Consider the following 13,488-nt stretch of genomic DNA (forward strand, 5'->3'; position numbering starts at 1 on the left):
TCCATAAATCCTATTCATTACTTCTGACATTTGATGATTATATAACCAATAAACATAAAAATCTATTGTAATTAAAGTTGGGCAAAAATATTCTATATCCAATATAGCCTAACAAATCGAATCATCATAGATCTAAAGCTAGAAGGGACCTAAAGTCATATACTCCAATTCTGTCATGTTACAGGTGAGTAAACTGATCTTGTTTTCAGAAACAGTACCCTTTCCCCTGTATCACTTGGTACATCAATATGGTAAAATGATATTGCAGTATTAAAAATAAGAAAAGCAAAGAAATCAGAACAATCACTTGAGGAAGAAATTTGGAATTATGGAAATAAAGTCACCATAATGTCCATATTCTTTGATCCAGAGATTCCATTACTAAGGCTGATACCCAAGAGATACCAAAAATAAGAACAGCATATTATAATACACCAAAGTAAGTAAACAGAGCCAAGAAAGCAGTATAAACAATAAATATAGTACTATTAGTAGAGAGAACAACTACACACATAAAATCAAAAGCTAATGTAGCAAAACTATAAAAAACAAACATGGCTCAAAAGAAGAATTATAAGAAACATTCCTGTCTCACTCCTTTGGAGAGATTAGTCTACAACCATTGTACCCTGTATAAATTTTTTCATATTTTTTGATGTGTTGATCAGTTAATAGTGATTTTTCTCTTCTTTGATGTCTTTTTGTCTTTATAAAAATACAAGTTGTTTTATATGATAGAAATTTGGGGTGAGGGAGAAGAAATATTGGGGGAAACTCAAGTGATATCAAAAACAAAAGACATCAAAAATACTTTTTTTTAATTACTATATACTTTGTAAACTCTTGGAACAGGTACCACATTATCTTTTTTTATCTGTATATTATATTCTACAACAAATATAGAAGGAACAAAAGGAGGGAAGGAGGGAGCAATGGGAGGAAGGAATGAAGGGAGGAAAGGAAGAAGGAATAAAGGAAGAATGGGGGAAGGGAACGAGGGGGAAAAGGAGAGGAGAGGTTAAAAAGGGGAAGAGATAGGGAGAAAAGGAGTAAAAGGGGCTAAAATTTTGTAGATTTAATACTGAAGCCTTAAAGCTATATATCATTAATATTTTTGGGGGGCAAAGAATTGGTACATGCTGAACTTGGAGAGGTTCAAGTAACTATATAAAGAATGGCATATATACAGTTTTAACAGATGAGGAAAAGATTTGTTAACTGATGTACAAGCTATATCTGAGTTGGCTGTCTACATATGCTCAGACCATCAACTGATGAACTGAGCTAACTAATATCAGGGTTAGTAAAAAATTAATAAAAATGAGAAAAAATATAAGATGTGCTTCTAAACAATTTAATCCTGAATTATTTAAGCAACTGAAAAATCAAAAAGGAAAAAAAATTACAATGACACTCACAAGAGCATCTAGTGTCAGAGTAGCTGGGTCTACCACTCACTACTTGGATGACCTTGGCCTCATTACTTAGCTTTTCTAGATCTCATCTGTAAAGTGAGTGCATTAGACTAAAAGGTTCCTTCCAACTCTAAAACTTCTGGGTTTTAAGTCTGGATTTCTAAAAAAAATTAGTGGTATCATTATGACAAATAGGAAAATAAGAGAACCTTGCTGCATATTTTAGTGGCCAATCAGGACAAATTCAGTTTCAGATATGCTGAATTCCATTTTGCTAGTAATATAGAGCTGGGATATTCACAAGAGGATCAAATAAAAATAAAGAATGCTGTTAACAATAATGTCATTTTTATTTGTGAGATATTCAAATTATTATTTCAGAACCTTCAAGAAACATTTAACATATTCTAAGGACAGTTGGGAAAATCAAGAAAAAATTTAATATATACACACTATTAATAAAAGCCCTCAACAAAAATTTAGCTCTATCATCAAAAAGCACTCAAATATTATATTCATCTTTGACTATTATACTATTTTCACATACTTTATGAAGGGCATCTTATTTACTCAATAATAGGAGAGATTTGACAGTCACATGCAATAATAAAATAAAATAAAAGCAACAAAACAAGTTTTTTTAGTTTGTTTTGCTTTGTTTTCTAAAAGGGTTATTAGCTTTGGAGGTAAACTCAAAGAGCAACAGCACCACCCTGTGGAAAGTAACAGGATCCTTAATTTGCAGGAGTGAAGAAACCATTTTATAACCAATAGCAATGGTATAATTTCAACAGTCACACAGAAACTAATATAACAGGAGGAAAATAAATACAACTTCCCACCTAACTTGATTCTATCTTTTTTTCCTTCGTAAACAGATCCCTTAATAATTTTTCTCTAAATTTACACTCATTGCCTTTTTCAATTTGTTCCTTAAATATTGCACAATTCACTATTATCTTAAAGATTGTCTTTGAACTCAGGAAAACAAAAAAATTGACATCATACCTATTTATATCAATGAAAAACATCTTACAAACTAATCTCTTGACCCTTCTTTTCTCTTCTGGAGATCTCAGTTCCCTAATTTCTTTCTTGAGCTCTAGTGACACATCATTCATTGTATAATGGACACTTTAACCTAATTAAAAAATTCACAATCATAGTTCAAGCCCTCGTCACTTCCCTTTGTATAGGGGCCTGCTATAAGAACTGAATCTGTGATATCATTAGTAAAGGGACTTTCTGAGTGAGACAATTGTTTCTATTAATGTGAGATGGCACATTCTCTGCAAGTTGAAGTCTTAAAGAGACTGCATGATTTTCTCAATGTTACATAGACAGTATTATACAGAATTCAAACAGTCTTAAAGCAGTTTTAATCTTTAAGAGTTTAAAAAACTGTTAGAATACAAATTTCTTGAGGACAAGAAACTGTTACATTTGTGTCTTCATATTTCCAGTATCTTAAAAGCATGCTTAGGACACATTGGGTCCGTTAAATTTCTTGCTGCTCATTGACTCTTATCAAGACTATTGAGTGGCTGACTAGCAAATTTTTCTATTTCTATTCCCTCCTCTTTCCAATTTAACCTGTACACAGATTCTTAAGAAGTATAGTCAGACTCATGCCAAAATAAACTACATTGTATATCATGTATAAGTGATCTTAATGTAAAAAGGTTATATGACAAAAGAAACGACAAAAATGGAAATAAATTTGAGAAGAACAGTAGAGGGGGAAAAAAGGGAAATTCTTAACTAAACAAGGCATAGAGTTCACAAAAAGGCAAAACAGACAATGCTGATTACATAAAATTAAAATCTTTTGCATGAACATATCAAGGTAATTTGAGTAAGGATAAATGATCAAATGGGAAAAAATTCTTTAGATTAAAAATAACATATATTAAAAAACAAATGAGAGTACCAGAGGTAAAAATTTTAAAAGAATGAGAGCTATGACATGCCTAGGAGAACTTCTGTGCAAAAAAAAAAAATCTAATTTTATTTTGAAATAAAAAATTTTATATGACTACCTATATTCTTTATTTTATAAATTTAAAAAATGCACTGCATCATTTGATGAAGCTTGATCTTTTGAAGTATTCTTAAATTCTAGTCTTTTTCATGTTAAAAATCATGATAAAAGCTTACAATCCAAGTTATAGAGAAAATTGATATAGATAAAAAGATAATAATTCCTAGCATTTATATGGCTTAACATTTATTATTTCACTTGCTCTTCAAATAACCATTTAAATTAGGTGCTATTATTATCCCCATTTTTCAGATGAGGGAATTGAGACTAAACCAGTAAGTAACTATTATATTTATTAAACAGAGTTCCAAAGTAAGGAAGTATCTAAAAAAGAATTTAAGTTCAAGTCTTCTAGATGCCACATTCATTACCCTATGAATTAAATCATATATTTTTAAATATATATGTTAATTTTTCTAAAGATTTTTTCCCATTTGATCATTTATCCTTACTCAAATTACCTTGATATGTTCATGCAAAAGCTTTTAATTTTATGTAATCAGCATTGTCTGTTTTGTCTTTTTGTGACCTCTATGCCTTGTTTAGTTAAGAATTTCCCTTTTTTCCCCTCTACTGTTCTTCTCAAATTTATTTCCATTTTTGTCTAGTTTCTTTTGTCACATACTATAGAAGAACAGGTACAATTCCCCAAATGATAAGCAGGCAGAAGAGAAATTTTCAAAAGAATGCAATTTTAAAATCACATGAAAAATACTCAGAATCACTGATAATAAGGGAACTGTATACTAAAAATAAGTGAGTTTATACCTAACACTCCACAGTTTAACCAAAGTCATAAAAAACAATAGAAAAAGTCAAAGATGGAGGGTTTATGATAAGATTGATATATTTAGGAGAACTGTAAATTAATCCAAGTCCTCTGGAAAAGCCTACGCTAGAAAAGTAATTTAATTATTCATACCTTTTGATTTAGTAAACTGGCTAATGTTTTTTATAGCTCCAAAGAGGACAAGCTGAAAGAAATATAGCAAAATACTCTTAACAGCACATTTTTTAATCATAGGAAAATAAAAATAATGTGGCTGCCCAAAGGCTAGGAAATGGTAGAATATATGAGAGTTTAAAGTAATACACATTATTGTGTTATAAGAAATTATAAATATAAGGAATTCAGAGAAAATTGAGAGATAGCTGTAAGAACTGATGGAAAGTAAAATAAAAGTAGAACCAAGAGTAAAATATACACAACAACTACAATAAGGTAAATTAAAATAGTACAGAATTAAGATCAATGCAAAATTTATTAACTTCAGAGCTCTGAACATTCAAAGTATAGCACAGGCAGATAATGGGTAAGAAATGTCATGCCCTGTCCAACATGGTCAATGAGTCAGTTTTTGTTTTTGAATGCTAATTCTGCTAAATAAGGTACAGAACTGCTATTATTGCAGAACTAACCATTTAGGGAGGGAAAAAGCTATATTTAAAGGTTTGGGTTTTTTATCTTCTTAAAGCCTTCTCTTTAATGACAGTGCTTAAAGTAAATTCTATTTTTTTTATCCTTCAAGGTCAAATTCTGGAAATTTCCAGAAGTATTTCCTGATTAATCAGCTGTCAAAAATAATCTTTCTCTTTGTGCCAGCCATTCATGGTGTTATAATTTATCTTTAATTATTAGGTTTTGGAGTTGTTGTTTTTTTTGTTCATGTAACAGAACCTTAATTCCTCTGCTATATCAGCAAGTTCTTTAAGGGTAGGGAATATATCTTATATCCTATATCAGTCATTCCCATCGTATTTTGTTCTATGAACTCTTTCATCACCAACAATAAAAATGTGTTGTAAATATCCAGAGTAATTTAAAGTACTATCCAAAATATGTTGTCACAAAGGAAAAACATATGATTTTTTATTGAGCAACTGAACAATTATTTATACTTTAAGGCATCATTATAGAATTCTTAGTGGGACCCACTTGAAGCATTATCATGAACCATAAAGGAGTTTACAAACTATTAAATGGGAATCATTGCCCCATTTTATAGCATCTAGTCAGGGTCCTGTACACAGAAGAAATTCAATAAATATGAAGTAATGTACCATATGTGCTCTTATTGAAAAGCATCATCCATTTATCATAAATCTTAGCAATACAACTTATTTAGATATGTCCAATAAAACAACACTTGGCTATTATGTTATTATTATATTAAAGGTTCTTCAAGATCCCATCTAAGTAGAGCACAAGATAGATCATTTTTTGTTTTTATAATTTTCATAGCATCTTTGATTTTTTAATCCATTGTGTGCCTTGGTTTGGTCTTTCAGACCAATTTTTCAAGCCTTTTTGAAATCAAGAAATGACAATGTAATTAAGTATCAAGGGAGGTAAAATTATTTACAAATAAATATTGGCTCATTCATTTTAAAGACTGATAGGTTTCATGTTTAGTGTTAGGGTACTAGGTGAATAGCTCAAAGAAGCATCTCATTTAAAGGCAGGAGAATCACCAATGACTTTCTCTCTGAGATCTATTCTTACTATTTATTAATACACAATAAAAAAGGCAACAGCAAAATAGACATTCATGAATGAATTTCTTAACAAGCCATCAAATGGTGTTAAAAGTTTCCTCAAAGGTGCCTGTGAACATCTGCTCTACTGCTGAATTCCAGATATATCCACTCTGCTATAATTTAGAATGAAACAGAGGTCATTTTGAATCCAAACATGGAAAATTTATAATTTTCCTATATACCAGATTGACATGGTACCATATAACTACCTACTCAAAACTTTTCAATTTCCTGACACTGAAAATGGATACAACTTTCCCAAAGGGGAACTGCATACAGATTAAATGTGTGTGTTTCATCATTGACAATGGTTTCCTTTGAATAATAACACATCCATTATTTTTAACTATTATTCATATCCCACTGATATCCTTAACACTGACTCAGAAAGGTATATGCTTCCATGAACTAATTATCCCATTCATTCCACAGACTTTGTAGCAAAATATACTTGTTTGCTTATCTAAATCAAGGGTAATAATGTCACTCCCATTCATCGCACAAAAAATATGACAAAAATAAAATAAAATTCAGCTCTTTGAAAAGTCAATGTGCCATACAAATATTTCCTCCAATAATTTAATGAGTAAGGCAAAACTACAAGTTTGCAATATCTTCATTGCTTGAGTGCCTTAAATATTCAACAATTCTATTTGGCCTTGCAAAACTGTGCAGAAATTTAATACAGGTAGTCTTTGTTACTATAACTCTTCCTTACCCCTGTTACTATAACTTTTCCTTACCCCACCATATCTACATGGATTGACTGGTCAGGATCTACCAATAGGACCAGGCTTTCTCTCAGCTGACTGACAAGTGCATTAGTAAAAATATTCTACAAGTGAGATACAATGAAAACAGAGTCAACATAGTAGGTAGAGAAGTAGACCTGGAATAAGGAAGATCTTAGTCCAAGTTCTATCTCATACACTCACCACATGGCTCTGGACAAGTCATTGAACCTTTTTGTGCCACATTTTCCTCAGATATACAATTAAGGAGGTAGATTCAAAGGTCTCTTCCAACTCTATAAATCATATGTATGAAACCCAAATGGGTACTGCCATGGCCTCCGAAAGAACTGAAAAAAATTTAGTTCTACAATGGTCTAATAAAGTCTTTCACTTTACTTAACAATCACTATCCTATGAAATACCTAGCCTTGAATCCTACCTGATCCAAAACTAACTTCAATTCTACAGAGAGGTAAATGAGTTCAAGATAATTATGCCAGAATTTTTCATTTCAGGACACCCTTGAGAGAATGATAACCAACTCAGAGACAGGAGACAAGAATTTGGAACCAGATCTTCTGATGCACTAAGTCCAGATTTCTTTCCAATATTTAATGTTATATGAAATAAATTTGACAATGGTCATTCTCTGGTTACTGTCCTCTAGGATTTCCTCCCCATGATTCATCCTCTCATTTATCTTTCTAAATTTTCAACAAATGTTAAAGTTTTATTCAAATGAACCCCCTAAAAGGAAATAAAGTAATATCTTGATTTTGGTATGCTACTTTCTTTCACTCACTAAATATACTTAGTCTACTATCACATTTCAGAAATTTGTGACATATCAATAGTACAAGTGACAACTATACAATCCCTTTTCAAGAATTGTTGAAACTAGAAAGAGTTTTTTGGCATTAAACTATACCAAGAAAAGGGAAGAGGAAGGCTTAGAATAATTATAATCATTTAAAAATATTAGTCAAAAAGTTGTAAAAGAGCAAAATCTCTGAGGAAACTAATACTCAGGAAACTGAATCTTTAATTTTTTTGACCTCTACTCCCATTTCTCTTTCAAACTGTTCCATTCATTAACCCAGTATTGGCCAGAAGCCAGCATTATCCATTATATCAATTATTAAATGTAATGTTTCCAAAAAGCCAAAGAATCTCTTCCCAAGAAATCAATTATTAGGCCAAATCAAAACTGAGCCTATAACTATACTTCATCTGGGATGCCATATACAAGTCATTTATTGCATCAAAAGAACCTTTTCCTGAGAAGCAGAAAACAAAGTCACACTGAACCAGAAGTAAATGCTCACCCAGAGAGGTATTCAAGGGCAAGGAACAAGGGGGGGAAAAGAAGGGTGGGAGGAAATGATAAGGAAACTAAGAAGAAGCAAATTTAAAGTGGATAGAGTGTAAAAAGGAAAAGGACTACATGCAAACCCAAGAATACTGACAACAATGACCTTTTAATCCTTACTGAAGAATCAAAAACATGTTGGGTTGTTTGTATCATGCTCAAGTGTAAAAGGTTGAATGAAATTTTATCAACTATAACTGTTTTGGGAACATGGTACTTCTTTCTCTATATAAAAAGATGTCTATATCATGCAATTATAAATGTCAGGCAAAATGTATATGTCCTATGTAGATGGCAATAAACATTATGCTTTACAAAGAGGATGCCTTCTTAGCCAATATATGTATAACTTAAGAGCAATCTTGGAAAATTCTTAATAAGATTAATGAGGAATGGGATAAGATTCTTACAACTTATTTTATTTATTTTTAAGAAACTGATTATTCATTCAAGCAGAACTAATATAAGAGAAAGAATCAGAAGACTGGCAAACTGGCAAGGTATATTAAATTTATATATACATATATATATTTCTTAACTCTGGATTAACTTGGGCAATTAACAAAAACTATACTTTTGCAAAATCTGAATTTCTTTTGAAAGTATATTTAGTGTAGCATTTGAAATAAATTCTATTTGACAGGCTAAGATACTATGCAACACATAAACTTATTTTCACAAGTACAGTACTGAATAGCACTATAAAGTTTTTACTTAATTTCTAGTCAAATTAGTATACACAATTCATTGATAACATCTAGAATATACATTAGGAACTTAAATACAAATAGACCCCTAGATGAAGTTATGCAGGCTGGAAAAGTTGACATGGGTTGACAACTAGTCTTTTATCATTCTTGTTCCTTTTTTCTTCATCATCCATATCTTAGGGACCCCAATCAATCTTTATCAAATTGCCTTCTCACATCAAAAATATGTTGCCATGAGACCTCTTGGTGATTATCCACTATGATAAAATTCAATTTACTCCAAGGTTAGATCCATATAAGGATAATTAATCATATTTAAAACATAAGTGTTCAAAACTACATGATTATCAAATGGTATAGAGTCTTTGATAAAATACAATGCTCCTTAAAACTAAAAAAAAAACTATAAAGTATAAGCACAGAGAAACCTATGTTTAATATCATAAAAAGCATCTATCTAAAACCAATGGAAATGATGAAATAAGGTAAAGATGAAGAGAAAATGGCTATTCCAGACCTCAAATTATATTATAAGGCAGCCATCAGCAAAACCATTTGTTATTAATATAGATTATAAATATCAACATAGAGAACTAAATCAATGTAACAGATTAGACAAGAGAGAATAGAAAACAACTGAACTTAATAATCAAATGAATGATAAAGTGTCAAACATAAATTACCAAGGGAAAAGCTCTTTAATAAAAAATCTTGCTGGTAAAACTAGAAAGCAATCTGTCAAAAATTAGGCCTAAACCAGAATCTTATAGCACACTCCACAATACACTCTAATTGTATACATGAGCTTAGTATTAAACATTAGACCATAAAAATATTAGATAAAAACAGATCATATATCTTTTACAGATATGTACAAAAGATGTATTCTTAACTTAACAAGAGATAAAGACAATTACAAAAGATAAAATAGACAATTGATTATTTGAAACTGAAAAGCTTCTGCAGAGACAATATTATTCAATCCAGGATAAGAAAGCAGCCAAATGGGGGAAAAAAATCCTTGCAGAAATATTCTGCAACAAGGGCTTGTATCTAAGATATAGCTATCTAAAGATAACGATATCTTTAGACAGATAAATAGAGATAGAACTATATATCTATAAACAGATATGTGTGTGATGAATAATCATTACCTAATAGATAAATGATCAAAAGATAAGAAGTTTTCAAAAGAATTGCAAAAAACTCATAACTACATAAAAGAATACTCCAAGTCACTATAATGGAAATGCAAATCAGAACGACCCTGAGATTTCATCCCACATCTTGTAAACTGGCAAAGATGGCAAAAAATGGCAAGTCAATGTTGGAGGGATTGTGGAATGATAGGTATATTAATACATTGCTGGTGGAAGTGTGAAATAATATAATAATTTTGGGGAAACAATTTGGAATTATGAAAATTGACTGGATATGAAAGGGAAAAAATGACTTAGGAGTGAGCAGATGAGAGTCAGTAGGACTTGGATTGAGTAATAAATTTGAGCAGTGAAAATTTCAAAGGAAGATAGGCTGCTATGGGGTGGTAGTGAGGGAGAAGTCTCAGTATGGGCAGATATAGTGTTATCTGGTCAGGCCAGATCATTGGGAATTAAAGATGGAAGTACCACTAGAAGAAGCCTAAAATTTGTCAATAATGGAATGGGCGACAGGTAAATTTTAAATGGGTGGAAAGAGAGTGGGAAGTAAGGAATAGAAATAAAGTGGCTTCTTCAAGTAAATGGATTTCAGCATCAGTCAGGTTAGAAGAATAAGAAAGGTTAGGCATTTTTTGCCATACAATATGAGTCTCCAAAGAACAACTGGAACAACCTCATTGATGATAGATAGCAGGTGTACAACTGAAAATCTGTTACCCTAAAAAAAAGAACTACATTTCCCAGGAGCCCACTGACTTCCTGTTATTACATACTTCCTTTAGACAGAGTATATTAGCAAGTGGGTGGTCCTCTTGGGTCTCTTTCTTGGGCTTGCAGCCAGCATGGTGGCAGTGGTCCCATGGGCACATGGTCTTTATTTTGTATCTTCTTAATTCCTTGATTTCTAATGATCATTAATAAACCTCCCAAAATATAACATTTTTATTATTGAGATTTAATTTTAATTCTTACAGAAGGTAAACCAAATTTTTCAGGTTTTGCTTCTGGATAAGAGCACACACAAAGATAGTTCTAGGGGCTTTACCCTAGTACATACCACTGAACATAAACTTACTTCTGAATGCAGATGCTTAAATGTATCTATACTGGTCTATCTCCTCTTTCTATAAACTTGAGGAAAAAATAGGTATAATTAAACTTCAACCAACCAAAGTGTAAAAAATGTCTTACAACTACATTCAGGTTACCAGACTATCAAATACTTCATAAAATTCAAAGTATACCACCTTTTTACTCAAACTGAACTATTCCATTTCTAATTGAAATATTATAGTTCCATGGGATCATATAGTCACAACTAAAATCAAGATTTTGAAAAATAAGGCTGAGAAAAGTTTACTGTAGTAACTTATTGTGGCACATCTTTTTTTCCATCAAAGTACATTATTGGAAAAGTCTAGACAAGTTCCTTTTGTACTAACTAATGAACAAGATATGTCATCTTCTGTCATCAAACTTTCAAGGATCTATAGGTTGCAAAAAGTTAAATTAACATAATCTTGAAGATTATCATCAAATAATTTACATTATGCAGTACAAAGGGTGTTATCTGGAGTCAGTGGAATCATTTAACTTCTCTGGTCCTCAGTTTCACTTGTAAAATCAAAGGACTGAAATAGATGGCCTCTAAGGTCCCTCAACTCTAAATTTATGATTCTATTCAGTGTTCCAAAAATAATTTTATACCATCAATAAAATCAAGCTTTTGTAGTTACTAGGTATATTTTTAACTGCCCTAAAAAACTGGCCAATATGCTAAAGTTACTTTACAATATTGTTTCAAATGAAATGTCTCTAGTCTAGTGACTAGAAATTGATTTAAAGCAGTTCAATGTATTCTGCTTTAGATTATGTAATTTATTCTCCGTTTAGCATTTTTAACATTATGATTAAAGTAGATATCTTTTTTAAGTCCTCAGGTACCTAATTCTACCACTCTATCTCATCATGACCTTCTGCCTCTCTAGTTGGAAGGTGGAGCTATAAACTCCAAACCCCTACTTACTTAAGGAAATATATGAGCTTAGACATCTCCTAATTTCCCCGCCTCACTGCACTACTCTGAGAATTTTCTGAATGATTTAATCCACCATACCTCCATCATGCATAACTGCCCTAACCCCACCCCCACCCCAACTCCCTCCATTTTCAGCTTCTTTTTGTATATTGTATGATTTTTAGATTTTCTCCATTTTGCTTAGTCTAGCTCCCAGGAACGTATACACCCACATTACACTGGCATGTGCTAGCAAGTGACAATCAGAAACAACTGACTGTCCTCTGGGCTGTGCTAAGCCAAGCTTGAGCCACCACTGGCACATGTGAGACACAGGAAGTGATGTAGAGAACTGCCTTTGAGTTGAGGAGTCCTGGGCGCCAGTTGACTCTGGAACTTAAGCCTGGAAGAGCTCCCTCAGACTGCTTCCTTGAGACTGTCACATGGTGAGTGATAAGACTAACTCCCCTTTCCCTTGGCTCTCTGGTTAGGTCCCGTGGGCCAAGGCCTTGAACTCCTGCTTGGTTCAGCCTGAGCTGGAACAGTTTAAACTATCTCTTTTTCCTCTCTCTCTTTCTTAATTTCTTCCTCCTATTGTAAATAAATCACCATAAAATTCCATTCTGATTTTAGTTCTTCATTGGGATTTTAGAAATTAAATCCCTGGAGACAAATTAAAATTATATTCAGTCTCAACCCTAAATTTACCCTACAGTTGTCTTCCCTCATTGGGACTGTAAGCTCCTTGAGGGCAAGGAGAATCTTTTTTTTTGTATGTATATCCTCACTGCTTAGCATAGTACAGACCACATTTGTGGTGTCAACTGTTTTCAGTAATGAACAACTCTTCATGACCCCATTAGGGGTTTTCTTGGCAAAGATACTAGAGTGATTTACCATTTCCTTCTCCAGCTTATTTTGCAGATGAGGAGCTAAGGGAAACAGAAATTCCCTATGAAAAAAACCTTAGTTATTTTAGGCATCAATTGTTACCCAATAATTGGGAGGGATTCTGCCTGCCTGCCCAGTACTTAACATTGGGAGGATAACTGTGGGCCCATTAACCAATAGTCTGGTGGATTCTATACCAGTCGGCTACCATGTGAACCCCAATGTGACTGTGGAACCACTAATGAAATTTTGCATTTTGTTCTGCATCATGTGGGAATTGAGAGTTATAAAACTTGTACTTTGGAGCAGAGAAAGGGGTTCAGATTGTGAAGAAGGTCTAGAGTTCTATCAGTTAAAGGCCAGATCTCTTAATAAACAACTATTAGCTTGGACCCATGTTTCAGCTCTTTAATTGCATATTGTGGACTGACTTTTTTAGCAATAGGATACAAATAAAATGAATGAAACAATTCTTAACTTATACAAACTGTAGCAGAAGCAGCATAAGAAACATTATCAAATATATGCATGAATGGAAAAAATTGAAGAATAGTAAGAATTGAAGATGCTCAGCCCATGTGATTGACTGGTATTCACAAAACATCAAAAGAAT

General features: G+C 32.3%; 1 protein-coding gene across 3 annotated transcripts in view; it reads right to left on the bottom strand.

The window, feature by feature from the left end:
- The window catches only part of AASDHPPT (aminoadipate-semialdehyde dehydrogenase-phosphopantetheinyl transferase), a 57,045-nt gene that overhangs the window by 33,328 nt on the left and 10,229 nt on the right, over positions 1-13,488 (bottom strand). The window lies entirely within an intron of this gene.

The sequence above is a fragment of the Monodelphis domestica genome, chromosome 4 (genome assembly GCF_027887165.1).
Source record: "Monodelphis domestica isolate mMonDom1 chromosome 4, mMonDom1.pri, whole genome shotgun sequence".
NCBI lineage: Eukaryota > Metazoa > Chordata > Mammalia > Didelphimorphia > Didelphidae > Monodelphis > Monodelphis domestica.